General features: G+C 44.9%; 1 protein-coding gene across 1 annotated transcript in view; it reads left to right on the top strand.

Annotated features, from left to right (window-relative positions):
• Window positions 1-4,966: 4,966 nt before the first annotated feature.
• MESR3 (misexpression suppressor of ras 3) overlaps window positions 4,967-25,517 on the top strand; it is a 59,189-nt gene continuing 38,638 nt past the window's right edge. The window contains exon 1 of the mRNA XM_071683206.1: window positions 4,967-4,988. The gene's annotated coding sequence lies outside the window, so the exon portion shown is untranslated. The remainder of the gene's footprint in view (window positions 4,989-25,517) is intronic.

The raw sequence follows: 25,517 nt of genomic DNA, 5'->3' as shown, positions 1-25,517 counted from the left end.
GATTGTGCCAGGGCTATGGCTGGTGGAGGAGGCGAAGGAGGAGGAGGCGGAGGTGGAGCAGGAGGAGAGGGAGGAGGAGGAGGAGGAAGAGGACAAGGAGCAGCAGCAGCCCCACCCCACCTCCCGTGATCCTCACCGTTGTTCACTGTTGTCAGTACCAACGGTCGGTCGAAGGTGCAAATGAACTGGAGTTAAGTGGAAATAATAATGGGACCCTGAAATCTTAGCTGTATAGATCACACGCACACTGAAATAGATAAACGCACAAGGTTGTTATTCAGATGTGTAAAGGAGAAAATGTGTTGAATTTAGTAATTGTTGAAACGACAGGAGAGAGATATTAAAGTTACAGGAGGAGACAAAGAAAACGGGAAAGATGATTCGTCAGATTGCAGATCAGAAGGGGGGTGGGGGGTGTCTTTGTAGGATTGGACACGTCAGAGAAGGTGTAGGGGATTAGATACATTTGAGACAGTACAGAGGACTAAAGACATTAGAGGGCGTACAGAGAATTGGAGACCTTAGAGGGGGTTACAGAGGATTGGAGACCTTGAGGTACAGATGATTGGAGACATTAGAGGGAGTACAGAGGATTGGAGACATGAGAGGAGGTACAGAGGATTGGAGACATGAGAGGAGGTACAGAGGATTGGACAAATAAGAGGAGATACAGTGGCTTAGAGACATTAGAGGAGGTACAGAGGATTGGAGACTTTTGAGTTGGTGGAGAAGACTGAAAACAGAGAGGGTACAGAGGCTTAGAGAGAGTAGAGGATGTACAGAAGAGAGGAATGAAATGGATATAAGGACTTCAAAGGCCCTTTATTGACATGCCTCGTGGCCATCCATGTCCTTCAGTAACATGTTACTTGGCCATCCAGGCCTCGCCTCCCGTAGATCTGTTCCAAACGCACCTTTCGTCGGCCAGCATCGCCGGCAAAACACAGCCGGTCGATTTTGAATACCGTGCCCGGCTTTATAGCCCATACCGGTACATCTCCCCCCCCCCCCCCCCGTAGTAATTACAGCATTCACACACACTCCTCCTGTAATTGGTTACAGCACACGTAGCAGTTGTTATGTATATGAAATTCATGAAAGTCGTAAGGATTTCATGATTGATTAGCGTAACTTTCACCGTCACACAGTCTTCGTGATTTTGGCACCGAAGATTATATATATATATATATATATATATATATATATATATATATATATATATATATATATATATATATATATATACCAGGTGGCGTTTCTTCGTGGAAAAGTCAGTCAGCGACCTGTACATACCATCCTCGCCACCTGATTGTTGTGAACGCACCGGTTTGAGGTCAGTATTGATCGCGGGTCATACTCTGCATACGAGGGGTCAATAGGAATTTTATACTTTTGGGGTAGAAAGATAATTCTGAGTGTTATATCTCAACACACACACACACACACACACACACACACACACACACACATTCTCTCTCTCTCTCTCTCTCTCTCTCTCTCTCTCTCTCTCTCTCTCTCTCTCTCTCTCTCTCTCTCTCTCTCCCGCCCCTGTGACCTTGCCATGCGGCACGGGTCATTACCACTGGTCAGGCGCCGTTAGCACGTGCTAACGACCCCCAAAGTTTCCATAATGTTCACGGCTCATGGCGCCCCCCTCCCCCTCCGTCTCACATGCCGACCTTGGCCGAAATGACTTTGAAGGTGACCTGTTGACCTTGGCCGAAATGACCTGGAGGCGACCTGATTGCCCTGAAGTGTGGTTATCCCACGCGGTGACCTGAAGGTGACCTGGTGATCCCTAAAGGATAGCTCTTACATTAAGGTCACCTTGTGATGGATGGATTTCTGGTCAGGAGACGTGTGCACGCATAACTTCGAGTTGACCTAAGGTAACCAAATTGGTTGGGTGACCATTTAGTGATTTAAGAGGCCTGTCAAGATGCTAGGGGGGTCATGAAGGCAGGTCAACCTCAAGATATAACAATCGCTCGAGAAATGGAACAGCACTCGAACCTTTCTTTCTTCCTGGTGCTTAAGGTAGTTCCAAGATCGTACAGTCTGTCAGTCCATGTATGGCCCATAGTAACTGCTGATAAGACAGTACTCAGTCGTTTTTAAGACGCGATTTTGCCATTGATGTCAGGGCCTCTTAACGCGTAGCGCTCACCGCACGTCTTGCACGATGTATATAAGGCTATTCTTCTCTCCAGCTGCCACGCCTGCATTACGAATCGATTCTTGGCTCATCTGGGACTGATTTTAACCACGTGACAAGTTTTCTCTTAGATGCTCCTGTAGTTGGTCCCTGCGTGCTTCTTATATCCCGTTCTTGCTTCGTGGTTGGGCTATCGCTTGTGGCCGGTACGTTCCGTGGCGTTCTTGAAGACATAAACAACACCCAAGTTCAATACATCGCCTCTCATACCTTCAGCTTGTTGCCATGCCAGGGTTGTCATGTAGTGCTCTCTCCTCCTTCTCCTCCTCCTCCGCCGCCGCCGCCTCCTCCTCGTCTTCTTTCTAGGTTAGGTAAACTGCCGTTCTTTTCAGCCCATCGTGGTAGATCACGAGTTCCATAACGTCCATTCTCCTCGTAAAGTGCCCGAGAATTCTCCCTCTGACTTGCTTATTTGCATTTTTTTTTATATATGTATATCTTTGGCGGCCACACAAGACAAACAGTATTCAGTGTTGCTCCTATCTCTCTCTCTCTCTCTCTCTCTCTCTCTCTCTCTCTCTCTCTCTCTCTCTCTCTCTCTCTCTCTCTCTCTCGATTCGTGTGTGATCCGGTTATTGAGACGTGGCGTCGTCAGGAAAGCTCTTCAGTAAGCTCTCCTCTCCTCTCCCTCGCTCTCTCGGTGTCCTGCATGTTATGAAGGCGCACGAAGGCTTATAATAATGTTCCTCGTCCTTCAGTAGCAGCACCCACCTCCTCCTCCTCCTCCTCCTCCTCCTCCTCCTCCTCCTCCTTCTCCTCCTCCTCCTCCTCCCCACTGGTCTGGTGGGTTTTCTGAGGTTATCCACAAGCTAAAGAGAGAGAGAGAGAGAGAGAGAGAGAGAGAGAGAGAGAGAGAGAGAGAGAGGTGCTTCTGGAGGATAAGAGAGCGACATGATCACTCATGATGCGCTCCGCGACACAACAATAGCGCGAGGTCTCGTGGCTACCACACTGGTCATGCAGGTCAACTGTGTGGGGCCTCCCCTCCCCTCACACCAGCACCCCTTCTCCCCCTTACCTTCCTCTCTCCCCCTCCTCCTCCTCCTCCTCCTCCTCCTCCTCCTCCTCCCCTCATTCAGCGCCCTCGCGCGAGTGGTGACACAAGAGCGCATCAACCGCTGGTGCCTGAGTTGTGGTGGTGGTGGACTTATGGCTAGAGCCACCCCGCATGTCCTCTGGAGCCAGAGTTCGAGCTCCGTCCTCATCGCAAGGGCTCTCTCTCTCTCTCTCTCTCTCTCTCTCTCTCTCTCTCTCTCTCTCTCTCTCTCTCTCTCTCTCTTGTGGCCTTACACACCACGTCACTGGTGGAGTTCACCTGGGCGCCCCCTATACCACAGCCTGACCCACCCAATGCAACCACGACATGTATGTTTGTTGGTACGTGTGTGTGTGTGTGTTGTAGTGTGTGTGTGTGTGTGTGTGTAACTTTTTCTGGATTTTTGTTTGTTCGACAGAAATTATGATAATTATTGGTGTGTGTTGAATGGCCTGGAAATGTGAAAATACCTACAACGTGGATTGTGGGGCTGATTATCATGAAGGGTGTTCACGATGGTTGGGGATGGGGCTGTTCGTGTGGTGGTCTGTGCGGGCTCGGATGGGCTCGATGCGGTTGTGGTACCGAACTGCGACTCGGGGACTAGGGATCTCTGGTTTGCAGGGAGGTGACTGTGGCGGGAGTGATGCAGCACCTTCTTCCTGGACTGTCCGATGACGTCCCGGTGATGGTTGGAAAGAGTCGGAAGGAGGCCCACGGACAAGGTGAGGGAGGCATGGTTGGGCTTGAGGAGAATGGAAGATGCTTAGAGATGCTCCTAAGTTCAGAGTTTTGAGTCAGCAGTGAGGAGTATTAGAGACAATGGCTGGAGGATTTGGTGATGGTGCTGGCGTATCCCTTCCAGTTTTTTGCGTCCAGAGTGACGCCGAGAAGCTTGGTGGACTGAACAACCTGGTGGAGACTGGGGCCTTGTGAGACAGTAAGGGGCGGGACAGAGCTGGGAGCTTGGTGGACAGAACAACCTGAAGGGGTGGGGCCTCGTGAGACAGTAAGGGGGTGGGACAGGGCTGGAAGCTTAGTGGACAGAACGACCTGGAGGGGACTAGGGCCTCGTGAGACACTAGGGGGGTGGGACAGGGCTGGGAGCTTGGTGGAGTGAACAACCTGGAGGGGTAGGGCCTTGTGAGACAGTAGTGGGGTGGGGCACGGCTGGAAGAAAGGTTTATGTTGGTTTGCTTGGCAGTGGTCCAGTGCTGGAGGCTGTCAAGGGAACGTGAGTGTGAAATCTTTGGCTGAAGGCCCATATATGTGTGTGTGTGTGTGTGTGAGAGAGAGAGAGAGAGAGAGAGAGAGAGAGAGAGGATATGGTGGAGTGAGGCCCTTACCTTCCTTCTCCGTCCCTCACAGACTCATCCTCCTACACATCCCCCTCCCTCCACACACACACACACACACACACACACACACACGTCAGGGTGAGGGAGAGTTAGTATACCTGGAGACTACTGTAAGTGCTCCCACTTCCATGGTCGTCTCGTTCAGGCGGCGCGGGATGAGCAGTGGGGTGGATTTCTTCTCTCGGGGGAAGGGGGGGAGCGTTGTCCCAGGTGAGGGACTGGGTGAGGAGGGGGAGGGGGGAAGGTGGCACGAGCCTGTGTCTAGTGCTGATTTGGTTCTATTATAATTGTCTCATATTTTTTTTTTTTGTTTTGTTTTCCAGAAGGTAAGGCAACGGTGCAGTGCGTGTGTGTGGTGCGCTCTTGAGTGCCCCGGACGGTGAGTGTTGACCTGTTTTTTTTTCCCTCTCTCTCTCTCTCTCTCTCTCTCTCTCTCTCTCTCTCTCTCTCTCTCTCTCTCTCTCTCTCTCTCTCTCTCTCTCTCATGTAGCGTTCAAGGGCCAGACCACCTCGCTTGGGCCTTGGGTCTGGTGTGTGTGGTCTGTGTACGTGATTTGTGTATCTATGTAACACCTCTCTCTCTCTCTCTCTCTCTCTCTCTCTCTCTCTCTCTCTCTCTCTCTCTCTCTCTCTCTCTCTCTGCGGGTGGGGAGTCTTCCACTCGTAGGGACCCACACCACCAGGTCCTGAACTTTCTCTTGTATCATAGTGTTTATTTTATTTTTTTAAGTGTTTTCCCTTACTTTTATGTGGTATGTACTATGTTTTTTCCCGAGTATATATATATATATATATATATATATATATATATATATATATATATATATATATATATATATATATATATGTAGCGCAAGGAAACAGACGAAAGAATGGCCCAACCCACACACATACACGCGTATATACATACACGTTCACACACTCACATGTACATACCTATACATCTCAACGTAGACATATTTATTCACATAGACATATACATATATACACATGTACATAATTCATACTGTCTGCCCTTATTCACTCCTGTCGCCACCCCGCTACACATGAAATGAAAACCCCCTCCCCCCGCATGTGCGCGAGGTAGCGCTAGGAAAAGACAACAAAGGCCACATACGTTCACACTCGAAGTCTCTAGCTGTCATGTAAAATGCACCGAAACCACAGCTCCCTTTCCACAACCAGGCCCCACAGAACTTTCCATGGTTTATCCCAGACGCTTCACATGCCCTGGTTCAATTCATTGACAGCACGTCGACTCCGGTATACCACATAGTTCCAATTCACTCTATTCCTTGCACGCCTTTCACCCTCCAGCATGTTCAGGCCCCGATCACTCAAAATCTTTTTTACTCCATCTTTCCCCCTCCAGTTTGGTCTCCCACTTCTCGTTCCCTCCACCTCTGACACATATATCCTCTTTGTCAATCTTTCCTCACTCATTCTCTCCATGTGACCATACCATTTCAAAACACCCTCCTCTGCTCTCTTAACCACACTCTTTTTGTTACCACACATCTCTCTTACCCTTTCATTACTTATTCGATCAAACCACTTCACACACTTCAGCACATTCACCTTCCTCCGCACAACTCTATCTATAGCCTACGCTTCGCAACCATATAACATTGTTGGAACCCCTGTTCCTTCAAACATACCCATTTTTGCTTTCCAAGATAACGTTCTCGACTTCCACACATTTTTCAACGCTCCCAGAACTTTCGCCCCCTCCCCCACCCTATGATTCACTTCCGCTTCCATGGTTCCATCCGCTGTCAAATCCACTCCAAGATATCCAAAACACTTCACTTCCTCCAGTTTTTCTCCATTGAAACTTACCTCCCAGTTGGCTTGTCCCTCAACCCTACTGTACCTAATAAACTTGCTCTTATTCACATTTACTCGCAGCTTTCTTTCACACACTTTACCAAACTTAGTCACCAGCTTCTGCAGTTTCTCACCCGAATCAGCCACCAGTGCTGTATCATCAGCGAACAACGAAGTAACTCATTTCCCAAGCTCTCTCATCCACAACAGACTGCATAATTGCCCCTCTTTCTAAAACTCTTGCATTCACCTCCCTATATATATATATATATATATATATATATATATATATATATATATATATATATATATATATAATTTCATACTATTCGCCACCTCCCGCGTTAGCGAGGTCGCGTTAAGAACAGAGGACTGAGCCTATGAGGGAAATACTCACTTGGCCCCCTTCGCTGTTCCTTCTTTTGGATAATTAAAAACGAGATGGGAGGATTTCCAGCCCCCCGCTCCCTCTCCTTTTAGTCGCTTTCTACGACACGCAGGGAATACATGGGCAGTATTCTTTCTCCCCTATCCCCAGGGATAATATATATATATATATATATATATATATATATATATATATATATATATATATATATATATATATATATATATATATATTCATGTATATTCGCCATTTCCTGCGTTAGCGAAGTAGCGTTAAGAACAGAGAACTGAGCCTTAGAGCGAATATCCTCACTTGGCAATCTTCTGTGTTCCCTATTTTGGAAAATTAATAACGGGAGGAGGGGATTTCCAGCCCCCGCTCCCTCTCCTTTTAGTCGCCTCCCCAGGGGAGCCTCGCTATCGGGATCCATCTCTCAGCTCGCTCTCGGGATCCATCTCTCAGGAACCTCGCTATTGAGATGTATCACTCAGGAGCCTTGCTGTCGGGCTCCTTCGCTCTTGAGCCTCACTGTCGGGTATCCTTCTCTCAGGAGCCTCGCTATCGGGATCCACCTCTCAGGAGCCTCGCTATCGGGATCCACCTCTCAGGAGCCTCGCTGTTGGGATCCATCTCAGGAGCCTCGCTATCGGGAACCACCTCTCAGGAGCCTCGCTAAGGGGATCCATCTCAGGAGCCTCGCTATCGGGATCCATCTATCAGGAGCCTCGCTAAGGGGATCCATCTCAGGAGCTTCGCTATCGGGATCCATCTATCAGGAGCCTCGCTAAGGGGATCCATCTCAGGAGCCTCGCTATCGGGATCCATCTCAGGAGCTTCGCTATCGGGATCCATCTATCAGGAGCCTCGCTATCGGGATCCATCTATCAGGAGCCTCGCTATCGGGATCCATCTCTCAGGAGCTTCGCTATCGGGATCCATCTCAGGAGCTTCGCTATCGGGATCCATCTCAGGAGCCTCGCTATCGGGATCCATCTCAGGAGCTTCGCTATCGGGATCCATCTCAGGAGCCTCGCTATCGGGATCCATCTCAGGAGCCTCGCTATCGGGATCCATCTCAGGAGCTTCGCTATCGGGATCCATCTCTCAGGAGCCTCGCTATCAGGATCCATATCTCAGGAGCCTCGCTATCGGGATCCATGTCTCAGGAGCTTCGCTGTCGGGATCCATCTCTCAGGAGCCTCGCTATCGGGATCCATGTCTCAGGAGCTTCGCTATCGGGATCCATGTCTCAGAAGTTTCGCTGTCGGGATCCTTCTCACGAACCTCGCTATCGGGATCCTTCTCTCGCGGACCTCGCTATCGGGATCCTTCATTCACGAACCTCGTTATCGGGATCCATCTCTCAGGAGCCTCGCTATTGGGATCCATCTCAGGGGCCTCGCTATCGGGATCCTTCTCTCACTAACCTCGCTATCGGGATCCTTCTCTCACTAACCTCGTTATCAGGATCCATCTCTCAGGAGCCTCACTATTTGGGATCCTTCTCAGAGGCCTCGCTATCGGGATCCTTCTCTCACTAACCTCGCTATCGGGATCCATCTCTCAGGAGCCTCGCTATCGGGAAGATGAAAGTTCAACCCCTCTCCTCCCCCCATTCCCCCTTTGAGGTTATGGTGGTGAGAGAGACAGACAGACAGATACACACACACACACACACACACACACACATACAGACAGACAAACGTACAGACGGTTCGGTTAATTTCGATAAATTCACATGGTTGAGGATGCAGGATCCAGTGTACACATGTTTTACAATGATCATGAAAAAGAAAAATTAAGAAGGGTCGTGTGCCGTCACTAAGAACATAATATGGTTTGTAATAAACCTAGAAAAAAAAATATCGGTAAATTTGAAGGTGGAGGGGGTGTGTTTGGAGGTGTTAAGGGGGTGGGGGAGTAGGGTTGGTTGGTTGGTTTGGGGGAGGTAAACACGTGTCATTATTTACTTTTTCTGTAATTTAAACTAATTAGGAGAGTTGGTGCGTTTGTTTGTATGTATGTATGTGTTAGGGGGGGGGGAGAGAAGGTGTGGGTGATGATAGTGCCAACCAACGTGGGGAGGTGGGTGTGGGGTTATCAAGGGTGTGGGTGGCAAGTGCCACCTCACCATTCAGTACGCGTAGGATCTTCAGCCGTAATGAAAGGATTTCATTTTCCATTTCTCTAACAAGCACAAGGGTTGTTATTGCTGTTGTTGTTGTTGTTGTTGTTGTTGTTGTTGTGTGCAGCAGGGAGGGTAGGAACGTCGGCAGGAGGAGGAGGAGGAGGAGGTCATCGTGGGGCAGGAGCAAGAAGCACATGCCACGGAACACAGAGGAAAACAGGAGGAGGCGAAGCACAGCGAGTCGTCATCACGAACGCAGGCGCAGGAGCTGCCGCCGTCAACCATCTCGTTACCGTCACTTAAGACTCGTGCGTGCTTGATTGCTCGCTTGCTTGCCTCCTCAACCACCGTGACGAGGGGACGGACCCTCCTGAAGGTCAGGAGTTTTGTGGCACCCCGTCAGGCATGAACCACACACACACACACACACTCTCTCGCCCCTCCCATAGACTCCCTCCCCTGTGTGTATGTGTGTGTGTGTGTGTGTGTATGTGTGTGTGTGTATGTGTGTGGGACCTTCGTCAGGAAAGTCCTTCTGCAGTATTCAGGCGAGCCTGCTGTAGGCGACGAGGCAGAAGAGCTCCCCTCCCACCTCTCTGTCTCTGTCGTAGGGCAGTGGTCTTTTGTGGTGATGGTCTTCGAGGGGTGGGGAGAGAGAGAGAGAGGGGGGGGGGTGGGGGAGAGAAGACCTGCACGTGAGGCAGCAGCACTTACCCCCCCCCCCCCCCTCCCCCCCCAGGCTCGCCTCAGGGTCGGGTCGGCACCACAAGTAGGTTCATTCATGTATTTTTAGGGTCGTCACATGCTGGGCGGGGACGAGGCCCAACCTGGGCCGCCCCCAGCTGCTGTTACTGTGTCGTGGGGGGAGTGGCGCTCTCTCTCTCTCTCTCTCTCTCTCTCTCTCTCTCTCAAAGGTTAACGAGGAACCAAGACGGTCAGGGAGAGTAAGGAGGTCCAGTTGATGCGGTGGTGTTAGGATTATTTGTTTATATATATATATATATATATATATATATATATATATATATATATATATATATATATATATATTTCTATTTCTATTATACCTTGACGCTGTCTCCCGCGTTAGCGAGGTAGCGCAGGGAAACAGACAAAAGAATGGCCCAACCTACCCACATACATATATGTATATACATACACGTCCACACACGCACATATACATACCTATACATTTCACCGTATACATATATATACATACACATGGACATAATTCCTGTTTCCCCTTTTAGAAAGTTAAGGTACAAGGAGGGGAGGGTTTCTAGCCCCCCGCTCTCGTCCCCATTAGTCGAATGTTGTCCCAAAGGTCCCTACGGAGGAGGGAGGGACATGCCTTTTTTTTACATGAGTGTAGAGAGAAGGAGGATCAGATTCAGATGGAAGGAGTGTAGAGGCGGAAGATTAGGTCTATATGGTTTCTGGAGGTGGCGAAGCTGACCACTAGAAACATCTCGGAGACCCCACATTACGGAAATAGCTAAGTCTGCCTCTGAAGAAACTGGGAATCCTGTTTAGATGTCGAAATTTCTCTTCTTTTTCCGAACACATGCTTCGTTTATACAAGGGATTGATCCGTCCTTGTATGGAGTACTGCTCTCGCATCTGGGGTGGTTCTAGCTCTGTATCCTTACTTGACAGAGTTGAGTCGTAATCGGTCCCACTTATAGACCGTCCCAGGTTAACTTCGAAACTTGACTTTCTTGCCCTACGTCGCAATGTTGGTTCACTTTCCCCTCTTCTATAGGTATTACTTTGGTTTTTTTTGCTCCCGAGAGCTGGCTGCTTGTGTGACCCCCGCCACTAGCTAGACCACGCAATGCTCGGCAAGCTGCTGCGTCGCATGATTACCGTGTGGCCGTTGGCAACTCAAGGGTGGGCCGTTTTAATAACTGTTTCTTTCCCTACACCTCGAAGCTTTGGAGATCTCTACCCTCTTATGTCTTTCCCAATAACTATGACCTGGCACATTTTGAATATTTTTTTCACTTCCTCCATAAGTCGTAAGTTCTCTTAGATATAGTATAAGAACGGGACAAGAATCAAATGCCTTGTTTAATCACGTTCAAAACTATGATCATTGTATTGACTGGAGTAATGCCATCTCAGTTATTAACTCTAACTCTGTTACCACGAGAAATATTATTGAATCTTTCATTATTAAATACACAAAGATTTATAATCTTAACATTTGTGAGGATCTCTACAAATTAGATAACTTTATTGTTGATAAAATTTGTAGAATGATAAGTTTATGAACGCTCGTCGTATGTCTTGGACAATCGTATGTTTATCAGATGGCATCCTAGCTTCGGTCTCTTCGATGTATACCAACTGACTTATATTTCTCTTGTGTCTCCCCCTGATGATGTGATTATCACACAAAAGTGCACTTGGAAACTTATCGTGTTTCATTTTCCCCGTGGACTCATAAGGAATATCTTGATCACGCGCAAAATTGTGATCCTTTCCAATATATATATATATATATATATATATATATATATATATATATATATATATATATATGTATATGACTTGAATGTGACTTCATCAGCATTGATCGCCAGTCAATGTTTCATCTGTCTTTCATCATCAGATTACCCCCCTTCCACACCTTGCCATATACACCCTCCTCTATATACATCAAACATTAGGCGCCACTCTCAGTATAAGCTTCACAAAGTGTGTCATCTATGTACGCAGTGTGGACAGTTCTGTTTTCTAATTCAAAATGTATTATGAAACTTAATCCTGTTTTTACTCCAAGTATCCTTATATTGAGACTCTTCACACAGTCTTCAATATTATTGGATACTAAAATCCGCGTCATCTGACCCAGTCAAGATACTGTGGATAGAAATATGATAAACTTCCCTTTTAGAAGGAGGTTCGTAGGTTCAGAAGACTAAGGAAATCCCCTTACACGTTTGTGTCCTCGTATGTGAGTATATCATATGCATGGTCACTGGCTGTGATATCGGTCGGGTTGCCCTCACACAGAGTTTGGTATCGGCCGCTTCGCACACAGTATGGTATCGGCCGCTTCGCACACAGTATGGTATCGGCCGCTTCTCAAACAGTATGGTATCGGCCGCTTCCCACACAGTATGGTATCGGCCGCTTTTCACACTGTATGGTATCGGCCTCTTCCCACACAGTATGGTATCGGCCGCTTTTCACACTGTATGGTATCGGCCGCTTCCCACACAGTATGGTATCGGCCGCTTCTCAAACAGTATGGTATCGGCCGCTTCTTACACAGGATGGTATCGGCCGCTTCCACACTGTATGGTATCGGCCACTTCCCACACAGTATGGTATCGGCCGCTTTTCACACTGTATGGTATCGGCCGCTTCTTACACAGGTTGTTGTCGGCCGCTTTTCACACTGTATGGTATCGGCCGCTTCCCACACAGTATGGTATCGGCCGCTTCTCAAACAGTATGGTATCGGCCGCTTCTTACACAGGATGGTATCGGCCGCTTCCACACTGTATGGTATCGGCCACTTCCCACACAGTATGGTATCGGCCGCTTTTCACACTGTATGGTATCGGCCGCTTCTTACACAGGTTGTGTCGGCCGCTTCCCGTTTTGGTGTTAATCCGCACACTGCAAATTGCAGTCATTGGTAAGCCTCTTATTTCACCCTTCAGCCGCTTTAGGTTGTCCGATCACATGTTTCCGATATAAATCTCTTCACTCCTGAATTAGTCTTTCAGTAGCAGGCAATACTCTACCGAAATTTGCATATTCCACAATGGTACGTAGGCATAAAACCCGTGTGTGACGTGGGGGAGTTTGTTTTGGTTCGTTCCGTTTTCTGTGAGCTCCTGACGCAGGTCGAGGGGAAGAAAACGGCTTCGTATCCCCCCCTTCATTTGGGGCGCGTCGCTCACCACATACAGTCTTGGGGAACTACAGATGAGATCACCGTGTTCCTCTGGACTCCCACTTGGGATTTCCCTTCTCAGTCTTGCGCGTCACTCTTCCTTCCCTTCAATCTGATGTGCTTTACTGCCCTGACCGTAATCCCCTTTTCTCCCAGACTACAAGAATATGCCATTAGGCAATTTCCCCTTCTTGTCAAGTCTGTTATTAAACAGATAACTATGTTATTTGACAGACGGGTACAGGTAAATATGTTGTAATGGCTAATATTGCTTTTTTTTCTCTCTTCTGTTCTTTCCTTTACATAATTTGTGACGCTTTTGTATATCCGTTTTATTTGGTGTATGTAAGTTTTCTACCATGTCAAGATTTTTTTTTCTTTGAATTACTCTGGAAAAGCGACTTTTAAGTTTTAAGATTTTTTGTTTTCTAATCTGAGGACTTTTATGTTGTTGGATTGTCATAGAGTTTCTGTATTATTTTTTTTTTTTTGTCTTGGCAAAATTTTGATAGTGCCAGAAAGACAGGAATTTGTTATACTGTTTAATCTCTCTCTCTCTCTCTCTCTCTCTCTCTCTCTCTCTCTCTCTCTCTCTCTCTCTCTCTCCATAACGTACTTTCCTTATGTATTCTGTCTGTGATGTAAGGATTCTCCTTCTCAAACCTGGTACGAAAGAAATTTAAAGGAACAAAAAATTAATAATGATGATGATGATAATAATATTAATAATAATGATAATAATAATAATGATAATAATAATAATAATAATAATAATAATAATAATAATAATAGCAGCTTTCGTGATGATTACTTCATGCAAAAAGGGAGAAATGTTACCCATTCTTATCTTCACGCTTGGGTGATGTAGAGAAGAGATCAAGATGATGTTCAACGACTAAAAATGTTTTATTTAGTTTTTCTGGAGGAGTGTGGCGGAGCCACTCAGCTGGGGCGTCCGGTTCTGAAACGCTCTCGAGTTGCCGTACAAAAAGAACGTTGAGGAAGACCATGCTTGGTAAGGTTACAAAAAGACCTTTTTTTTTTTCTTAATCATGCATTACACCATCGTTGGTGAAGTCTTGTAAACAAATCTGTACAGGGTTACATGAAAGGTGGGAATTTCCTGTGGGGAAACCTGCCTAGTGTAGTGATTTTTGATGTAAAATGTGAAGATGTTTATATTATGTGGTCTCAGACAAGGGAACAGATATATTCATTTTTCAAAAATATACACTGTATATAGATGTTGCTCTGAAATGTGTAGCAAAGTGATTTTTGATATTCATTTCCACGGGTTAAAATGAAATGGGTGCGTAATCCCGTCAAAGGGGTAACGGCAGTGTCATTATTATTATTATTTTTTGTGCGTGTATGACATTTAGCCTGTGAAAAATCCATGAACGGTAATATAAATATTTTTTTCGTATATAGTGCGGATATCAAAGGATTCTTTTGCAAAATATATGCTTCAGGTCTCGACACAGTCGACGAACGTGTATCGTGTATGCGTAATATATGAGTAAATTTATATATGAGACTTGATGCCTTTCCCCATATTATTAGTAGTTTCTTTTGATGTATTATGACTGCAAACATTTTTCTGCTTATTTTATAGATTTAAAATTTTGTTTTTCTCATTACTCGTACCTTTCCTATTTTGCGTATTTTGTTTTTGTTTTTCCCACTTAATTCGTATGCCTCATGTTTACGCGTCTCCAAAGAAATAATGGAACTAGTGACTTTTGAGGCCATATTTCTATTTTTTTTTTTTTCTTTGTCGTAGATTCGGGCAGTAAGTTGAGTTACCATTTGCATAGCTAGAGACTTGTGAAATCGGGAATTACTTGGCTTTGTGAAATCGGCAATTATTTGGCTTTGTGAAATCGGCAATTATTTGGCTTTGTGAAATCGGGAATTATTTGGCTTTGTGAAATCGCGAATTACTTTGGCTTTGTGAAATCAGGAATATTTGGCTATTTTGGATATGATATTCATTGTGCATGGGGTGAGGAGGTACATAAACCTGTGCATAGCCTCACATCAAGTGGAGGGGGAGGGACTTCTTCAATAACTCCATAATGTTAGATAAAGAAATGGACAGTGTTATAGAGGAAGATGTTTGTTATTTGTTCCTCAGACAGAGCTTACAATGGCTCATAGATAATGTACAGCAACGTTAGGTTATTGAAATGACGATCGCTATGATTTGGCTGGACTGTGGTGGCTCATCATATTTGGCTGGACTGTGGTGGCTCATCATATTTGGCTGGACTGTGGTGGCTCATCATATTTGGCTGGACTGTGGTGGCTCATCATATTTGGCTGGACTGTGGTGGCTCATCATATTTGGCTGGACTGTGGTGGCTCATCATATTTGGCTGGACTGTGGTGGCTCATCATATTTGGCTGGACTGTGGTGGCTTATCATATTTGGCTGGACTGTGGTGGCTTATCATATTTGGCTGGACTGTGGTGGCTCATCATATTTGGCTGGACTGTGGTGGCTCATCATATTTGGCTGGACTGTGGTGGCTCATCATATTTGGCTGGACTGTGGTGGCTCATCATATTTGGCTGGACTGTGGTGGTTTATTATATTTGGCTGGACTGTGGTGGCTCATCATATTTGGCTGGACTGTGGTGGCTCATCATATTTGGCTGGACTGTGGTGGCTCATCATATTTGGCTGGACTGTGGTGGCTTATCATATTTGGCTGGACTGTGGTGGCTCATCATATTTGGCTGGACTGTGGTGGTTTATTATATTTGGCTGGACTGTGGTGGCTCATCATATTTGGCTGGACTGTGGTGGCTCATCATATTTGGCTGGACTGTGGTGGTTTATTATATTTGGCTGGACTGTGGTGGCTCATCATATTTGGCTGGACTGTGGTGGCTCATCATATTTGGCTGGACTGTGGTGGCTCATCATATTTGGCTGGACTGTGGTGGCTTATCATATTTGGCTGGACTGTGGTGGTTTATTATATTTGGCTGGACTGTGGTGGCTCATCATATTTGGCTGGACTGTGGTGGCTCATCATATTTGGCTGGACTGTGGTGGCTTATCATATTTGGTGCCTGTTGTTTTTTTTTTAAGTCATGGAATCCAGAATACAATTCTTGCTTTGGTGTGATGATGATAATGATGATGTGTATTGAGGAATGTAATTTGTTTTTGTTTTAGGTTGTGTGAAGCTGGTTTGAAAATGATATTATTGTCTAGTGGGAGAGACGCGTTACTTAAAAAAGCAATTAGTATGGCGAGGAAAAAAATATGGGATGGGTCATAGAATTTTTTAAGAACCTTTCACTCCGTATCATGTATTTTATCTTGTCCCAGGATTCTTTGTGAGGCTCCTGCATTACGTACTGAGGCCCATCATTCGGGACCACTGGCCATAGTGTTGTGGGTGCGTGTGTGTGTGTGTGCAGAATGTGTAGAACAGTGGAGTACTTGCCATATATATATGTATTTCTGTTATATTTCTCTCTTGTGTCTCGCCTGATGATGTGATTATTACACGAAAGTGCACTTGGGAAGTTATCGTGTTTCATTTTCCCCGTGGACTCATAGGAATATATATATATATATATATATATATATATATATATATATATATATATATATATATATATATATATATTGATACAGATTCTGACTAAATTTCGTGTCTTTGGTGCATCTCGCTGAGACGATATGCAGAATAGTGGGAGACGATATTGAATTAACTATTTTCTTTTAGGTCTTTTCTGTGTAGGATGACACGGTCGCATCCTGGCACCAGTTCACGGTATGGCTACGTCATGACTTTCTGGGAAGTTGCTTGTCTTCCCGACGCTTGTTCCCCTGCTCCTCCTCGCCCCCCTCCTCCAACCTCCTCCTCCTCTCCTCCTCCTCCTCCTCGTCTCTCTTCCCCCTTTCATCGTCGCGAACTTTCTCGTGTTGCTGTTCTTGTCGTTCTGCCATTTTCTTCAGTTTCCCCCCTTTTCATTTTTTTCTTCTCGCTCACGTTTCTTTAAAGTTTCCCCTTACATCAGTTTCTTCTTCCCTCCCTCCCTCCCTCCCTCCCCTCTCCACCATCTCTAAATAGAAACAACATCTTTCTCTCCTTAATTTTTAAGTCACTAGAGAATACCTTCCTGGCCTAACCTATTAGGCCAGATTGCTGGAACTTGCTAGCCATCACCGCAACACTACACATCAGTAGCATAATCCGATGTATGAAGTAAATTAAAAGACAATAGTCAAACCAGTGGACCAAAACCTAACTGCCAGTGCTGGGGCTCAGTATTTTACACCCGTCCCTCCTCCTCCTCCTCCTCTCCTCCTCCTCACACTCCCAGACTTAACCAGATTGGGAGACAAGACGAACCGATAAAAGATGCTGACTGTAATGTAAGTCTTGAAACACTGGAGCCAGTCAACCCGACGAGAGTTCAAGGCGAACGTATTGCACACATGCGCGTCGTATGGCAGAGAAGGGAGCATTTCGTCATTGCGCATGGTTTTGTTGTGGTGGAGCTTATACGTATAATCACATATTGTAAGATTCGTATTTATGAATGGCCTTCATATATGTATATACGATGTGATTACACGAAAGTGCACTTGGGAACTTATCGTGTTTCATTTTCCCCGTGGACTCATAGGAATATATATATATATATATGGGCTGGAAATCCTCCCCTCTCGTTTTTTTTTTTTTTTTTTAATTTTCCAAAAGAAGGAACAGAGGGGGCCAGGTAAGGATATTCCAAAAAAGGCCCAGTCCTCTGTTCCTAACGCTACCTCGCTAACGCGGGAAATGGCGAATAGTTTAAAAGAAAAGATATATATATATATATATATATATATATATATATATATATATATATATATATATATATATATATATATATATATAAGAAGGAAGGAACTCCTGTGCCGATAACGTAGGGCATATATTTATATAATGACCAACATGATTCGGGCAGGACATGCCCCAATCAAAGCCATTTAAGGTGAAAAAAAAAATAATCAGGACTGTTGAATATGAGAAAAAACATGGGGGTGGTTCATATGTATAGCAGTTGAACACGGCTGTAACTACCGCACCTGAGACTTGCCCTTGGAGGGACCTGGTAGTTGTTGACCTTGGTCGGAAGCTGACCTTATCCACCCAGGGAGAGGTCTGTTAAAGGTCAAAAGTGCCCAGCCTGGCCGGGGGGCCTGGATATCTCATCTTTTCCTGAGTCGTTGATGATGTCAGCTGGGAGGAAGGTATGTACAATAGAATATTATATATATATATATATATATATATATATATATATATATATATATATATATATATATATATATATATATATATCCCAGGAGTCCCTTTCCAAAGGCTCTTACATCTAAAGGCTGCACCACTTCCTGTAGCAGGGGAATGTAGACACCTTTGAGGGGCGAGAAATTCTTCCTTGACGAAACTGCCTGCACTCCCCAAACGATGCGTCCTCGTCAGAAGGCGGAGTCCGGTAACACACGCCATTATGTTAACCAGAACAGTGGTCAGAGTTGGAGATGTTGAGTTCGATGTAGAACGCAGCAGGAGTGACGAGACCGGGCGGTCATCCATGCTGCTGATGCGACCATATGTAAGCCGGTGCTCAAGGGGTGAGGAAGGCTACACACACACACACACCCCCGCCAGCCATCACCTCCTCCTCCTCCTCCTCCTCCTTGTCCTCGGCCTCTTCCCTCCTCCCTCGCTTTGACCTCGCTGTCTGACCATCGCTAAATGAGGCACGGTGAGGTGTGGAGATTATATATATATATATATATATATATATATATATATATATATATATATATATATATATATATATATATATACACACACACACACACACACACACACACACACACACACACACACACACACCATCCCCACCACCCTGCCACTCCACCACTCCCTCTCCCACTTGCCTCACGCCCGACCGCTGATAAGAAAGATAAGGCTCACGCTCCAGTGGGTGTGGCCGCCCCTCAACAATACCTTACTATTAAAGAGGTTATATTTTTAACACAGCTACGCAAGAATCGTCATTTTTTTTTTTTTATTATTAGCTAGATCCTGGCTGGCTGGCCTCCGGGTATCGAACCTGCGCAAGGCCTTGATGTACAAAATTAAATGGCAACTTGGCATCATCTCTATTAATTGAAGGTTGAGACTAGTCATTACAGGCGTTCAGGCCATGTATACGATTCCCATTTTTTTTTTTTTGTAAATAAGTTTTCTGTTAATGTTTTTTATCATTAACGTGGTAAACGCTGTTGAACTGGAGGGGTAAAGTATGGCTAGCCCCTAAACCCAGCCTACTGTGCCATTGGCCAGTTTTCCGGGTCATAGTTATTCAAGCGTACTTTATATGCCTTTCACATTCCACCTCACTCAATAACAACTTGTATTTATATTATTAACATAAGATGCCAATGTACCATCTTCCATTTTCCATCCGTGACGGAACTCCAAGGTTCGATTTGCCGTGTGGATAATTGGGTTGAGGTTGTTCCTCCTCCCGTGTGGCTGAGGCCAGCGAGTTCCAGAGCCATTACGTAATTAAGGCCGACAGAAGCAGAATACCAGATACGACAGCAAAGGCGTGTGCCCAGTGTACGTCGCCCGGTCTGTTCGTCTACTACTCTTGGAAGTGAATTTACTGCATCCTTTCTTGCAGGTACAGAAGCAATTCTGTATATATATATATATATATATATATATATATATATATATATATATATATATATATATATATAGACACACACGGGGTTATTGGCCCCAGTTTTTGTAGCGGAGCCTCGAGTATGACGGTCATGCGGCCGTTGTCCTCCGCCGCAAAGCGTCAACATCCCTGCGTGACCGGCAGCGTTGACAACGCCCACGCCGCCCGGGCCAACACCCACCCACCGGGTTACCTGCGCATCAGCCAGTCAGCTAGAGTCATCCGTTCAGGGAGTCTAGACGAACTCGAAGTTTTCAGTCGGTAGATAGGAAAATTGCAGCAGCGGCGGTCGAGTTTTTGATGTTCACGAAGCGGCTCGGTACACAAAGTTCATGGTGGGGAGGAAAACTCTCTGCAATTTTCAGCCACTTTTGCCTGCACTGATTGTTTGAATTGGTAAAGATAGATTTTGTATGGTAGAACTTCGTCTGGTGTGTTTTTGGTAAGGGTCATTATATAATCTTTAGATTCTGGAGGAATGTGCTGTGTGAAATTAACTTGGTTGTGAGAGGGAATTGTTTTTACGTATTTTGTCATTCGTTAAGAACTTGGCTGCAGGTGTATTGTTCGTATGCGTTATAGAATCTGAAGAACTTTGGTATATAAAGATACGTGGTTGTGAAAGGAAAATTTTATGACGCAGGTTCTGTCATTCACCAAGAAGTTGGTTGTATATGAATGTAGTTCATATTTCGATTTGACTTAATTCGTACCTTGCTGTGGAAACCCATCTGGGGCATATAGATTGCAAGTGTTGGAGCGAATGAACCCTTGCTCTAAGAACTGGTTCATGGGTTGCCGCTGACCCCATCCATCAGGATTACTTAGATTACACATTTGGCAGCCGGACGAGCCATCATATAAGGCCTGTGGGGGGTTCGCTTCGGCACTCATAGCTCCCAGTGGAGATGATTTTAATATCTTTTTTCTTCCATGTGATTCAGACTCATCTATGAAAATGATACAATTTCGCCAGAATGGGTCCGTATTTATGTAACAACCCCTTTTTCTTTTTCATGGGCAAATTCATTAAAACTTGCACGACTAGGTAAGATTTTTTTTTTTTTTAAAGGGGATGCGTCCAGATGACCCTAAAATCAAGGAACGCACCGAAAGTGCCAGCTTTTGACCGCTTCATATATTTTCTGAAGTTTGTAATGCAAAGTTATAGGGACGTTCTTTGGTTTGCGCGTCCGTATTTCTCGTAAGTACTGCACGCTGGCGAGTACGTAACATTACTAATATTGGATTCAGCCAATTTTGGTTTGAATATTTAGTGCCAGCTGACTTTCTTTTTTACGTCATTTTCCACGGGCATCACTCGACACCATCTCTACTCTTCGTCACCATCCTCCTCCACCACCACCACCACATCACCATCATCGATGAGGTGTGGTAGATAAAAACGTGATGGTGTGGTAGATAAAAGCGTGATGGTGTGGTAGATAAAAGCGTGATGGTGTGGTAGATAGAAGCGTGATGGCGAGTTAGGAAATCAAAGCAGGTGGGTTGCTGTGGTGAAGCATGCTAAGCTAGGGCAGGTGGAGTGTGTGGTGGAGACAGTGAGCCATGGTAAGTGGTGGTGAGTCAGGCACCTTGTTCAATAAACTTTATTGATCAGATCTTTTTAATCCATTATGGCAGGGAAACTCAGCGCCGGCCGGGGGAACTTTTGTGCGAGGGGAGATTGGTGGGGAACCTGAGGGGAGACGGTGGTGTGGTACTCGGCTGGAGGGGAATCGTTGTGGTGTGGCACTCGAGTGGTGGAGAACCCAAGGTTGGAGGCGTTAGTGTGGTACTCGAGTGGTGGAGAATGCCAGTGGTGGCGGTAGTGGAGGTACTCGACCGGAGGGGAGAGTGGTGGGGGAATCCGAGGGGAAAGGGTAGTGGTGGGGGGGGGGTGGAGTGAAACCGTCGTCGAAGAGAAAAAAGAAATGAGAAGCAAAACCGTTGAGAGGGAAAGGTTACTAGTGATGAGTAATTCTGTGAGGCAGTCATTCGTCACCGGACACACACACACACACACACACACACACACACACACACACACACACACACACACACACTCTCGCTCACTCACTCAGACTCCCACGTACCCTGATTATTATCCCTCAATCATTGAACCCACTGACAACTTCAAATCGACGTTTTGTACCCACTGTAACGCTCTTATACTGGCCTTCACCTCCCCTTACAACCGTACTCTCACTGAAATGCTTTGTTTATGAATATCCTAACATTAAACATTTCAAAACTAAAACAAAAAACCTTCAAGTAACGCATAGTAGTCGGTTTGAGATTTATTCCAATATAATATTGGAATGAATATCATGTCTTCATAAAACACTCTTACCGTAACTGCGGGTGTTGTCACAGGTGGTGGGGAGGGAGCGAGGGAGGGTGTGTTTGCAGGAGCCAAGCGCCTCAACCCTCTTTAACCCGCGTTATTAGTGCAATTATGAGGTGATACTGTGTGACCCGCTTTTGTTTCTTTGTACGCTTTCATCGCCTGCACTTGAGCAGATTATTTACAGTGGTCCATGAACGTTGGTAGTGTAAAAACCAGGAATGTCTAGCTTGCTCAACGGATCTTGAGTTTTATTTTCGCTTGCTAGGTTGGCCAATACATTTGCTTGGCACGGGCCATTTGGTCCAGGTGTTACTTAATTTTAACGTCGCATATATTTGCTTTGTCTATTTCGGTGCACTTTGTGGTTTTTGTGTCTTTCACATAATGGGATATATTTATACTTTTCATGTAGAGCGGTAAGAAGATGTAGAAATGTTTAGAGAATACATCATCATTACTGAATGAACCTAACAGTTGTGTAGGATAATGAGAAGCTTATTATATCCCCAGACTGAGCGATAAACATCTTGCCAAAGCTATGATTACGTTATACTACCAACAAATTAGGTCTTACCCGCTAACACTAAAGTAACGGGTGTACTTACCATGGAGCTCTGTAACACCAAAGCTATATAAATCAACGCCGATGGAATGTGATGATTAAGTTTAAAAAGCCAGGGTGCATGGTAGGAGGATGTGGGCGAGCGGGTTTAAAAAGCTTAGACCATTTGTGGGGAGCAAGGCCAGTGCGTCTGCTACCTCTCTTGATTTCCTTACTTTTTTCATTGTACGTAGCTATCCTGATCCGTAAGATACCTCTAAAGTATAGTTCATTTTTAGTAGACTTGAAAATTTATTGTTCTAACGAAGTACGGTATCATTTTCAGTCGTAACTTTACGCCAGATACTCGAGATGCGTCGTAGGCGAGCCCGTCGGTTGGCCGCGATCACGTGACTGGTCGTGGCAAGTTTGAATAGCCGCGCCAACGGCTCTGCCATTCCTGGGCGGTCGTGTGCAGTGTACTGATTCGCCATACTTGCTGGTATGCTGATCCCTGAAGGCCATAGTTATGTCATGCTTCGAGGTGGTGTAGTAGGGACGACTTTTACACGACCGAAATTTCGTGCTGTATGCTTGAATGAAGAATGAAGCAACAGCGAATCATTATAGAACTGTTTTGATTTTCTTTCCGTAACTGTCGCAATCATTGAAACTATTTCACTGTAATGCTACGATGTTCAGTGGAGTAAACTTGTAGGTTAAACCTGTAGCTTCTCTCATGCACAAAAATTAGGGAAGAGAATATATATATATATATATATATATATATATATATATATATATATATATATATATATATATATATATATATATAGTATTGATAAGGAAGAGGAAATATACCTGATTATAACATGAGATGCGTTCAAAATCGTTGGATGATGAATGAACCGACCGCCCGCACCTTTCCGGGGCTACACAGCGAAACCAATTGTCGCATCATGCGAAGAAAACGCAGAGAATCAAGACTAACTCTATTAATATTCAAGTCGTCCTACTCTCCCGACTTTTGAATTCTGCTACGCTGACATACTTCCAGTTCGAAGAGAAAATGTCTGAATTAAGACTAACATCGAAAAATCCTCCTTTACTGCGCCCACATCGATTATATGATAATATATATACGCATGGATGATACTAGGGTGTCTGTCTGTATGTTCACACGCATAGCCCCGATGTATGCGTCATTTTGTCAAGAGTGTAGTGACGCACAGCGTGAGGTAAACCGGCGTCATTGTGTATGTAGGGACTGATGCACACGACAGCTTGTGCGGGTTGCTGTGCGTGTCTCTGCATACTCGGGCATTCCTAGCCCACGCGCCTTACTTCCCACAGTATAGCGTTCTGGTAAAAAAAAGAAAAAAAGGTTTCTCCAGGTATTTTTTTTTTATACCGACCACTTTCACAGACACAGTTTGATTTATTTTATTTAGTTGTCAGGGCGCCAGAATTACTCGCCTCAGCAGCTTAGAAAGCACAGTTAAGAAGACCTCTGCCGTTTGATCTGGCGATGTTCATTGAAATTGGCTCCATTTAACGATGACTCGGTTTTCCCTTACATCGCCTGAGTCATGATATGGTCACTACCTTTCTTTATATATATATATATATATATATATATATATATATATATATATATATATATATATATATATATATATATTGGAAAGGATCACAATTTTGCGCGTGATCAAGTATATTCCCATGAGTCCACGGGGAAAATGAAACGCGATAAGTTCACAGGTGCACTTTCGTGTAATAATCACATCATCAGGGGAGACACGAGAGAAATATATACAAATATATATATATATATATATATATATATATATATATATATATATATATATATATATATATATATATATTTGTATTTGCCTGTCGTCTGCATTCGATATAATTATAGCCTATCCGGAACGTAACCAGGTTAGACATGGATTTATTCACAGTGGCGGGTCTTGTGTAAAGTCCTTCATTTTCACTATCTAATACGTAGATGGGAAACAAGCGTTACGGTCGACGGCTGAAGATGTTTTTTTCAGGACACATCTTAAACCATTGACTTGACCTTGGTAGTGGTGTGGGGAGGGGGTGATGGCGTCGGGGTGGGGGGTGATGAAAGGCTGCTGATTGCTGTCATTTTCCGCGCTGTTTAACCTCCAACCTCCTGCCTGAAGCAACACTCCAGAGTGCTGCCGGCGGGCTGGGGGGGGATGGTTGGGGTGGTGGTGGTTAGTGTGTTTGGTAGGGGGGCGTGGGGCCTGGACGGTGCTGCAGTGTTGTTGGGGGGAGAGATGAGAGGGGGTATGTCCGAGGAGGTGATGCTCTACGGGAGTGCTTCTTCGGTCGTCACAAGAGTAAATTACAACTGTATTTTTCATTTATTTATTTTCATGCCGTAGAACATGGGGCAGTGCATGTCCACTGGTGTTATGATTAAGCTCTCGTGTCTGTGTTCCATTACTGTTATTGATTATTGATGTGTGTTAAGGGGAGAGAACATAAGAAAGAAGATTAATAACTAAATAAGCTGTCGTGTTCAATTGTGTGTACATTAGAGAAAACTGGTCCCAGCTTATACTAATATATATATATATATATATATATATATATATATATATATATATATATATATATATATATATATATATATATATATATCCTTTTATCAGGCCAGCCTCAGAGAGTAGTTTGAACCGACAGGATCAAATGAGGCACCTGTTCTGCCCGAACCTGAACCCAGGCGCCTTTTCGACTGATGGATCGAATCGCCAACCGCTGAACTTAGAAGGCTTTAAAGTTTGTGTGTGTGTGTGTGTGTGTATGTATGTATGTATGTATGTATGTGCTATAGTACAATTTAGATTTCAATAGTTGACCGGGTAACAACATAGTTTCGTCTGATACTGAGTCCCTTCGTGAGCAGATCGTAGCTGGTTATAAATACGTGTGTCTGTCGCGATGAAACTGGCGCGTAAAGTGATTGATGA

This window comes from Panulirus ornatus, chromosome 3 (assembly GCF_036320965.1).
Source record: "Panulirus ornatus isolate Po-2019 chromosome 3, ASM3632096v1, whole genome shotgun sequence".
NCBI classification, from domain to species: domain Eukaryota; kingdom Metazoa; phylum Arthropoda; class Malacostraca; order Decapoda; family Palinuridae; genus Panulirus; species Panulirus ornatus.
The sequence above is the reverse complement of the archived record's forward strand: the minus strand, read 5'-3'. Positions and strand labels throughout refer to the sequence as shown.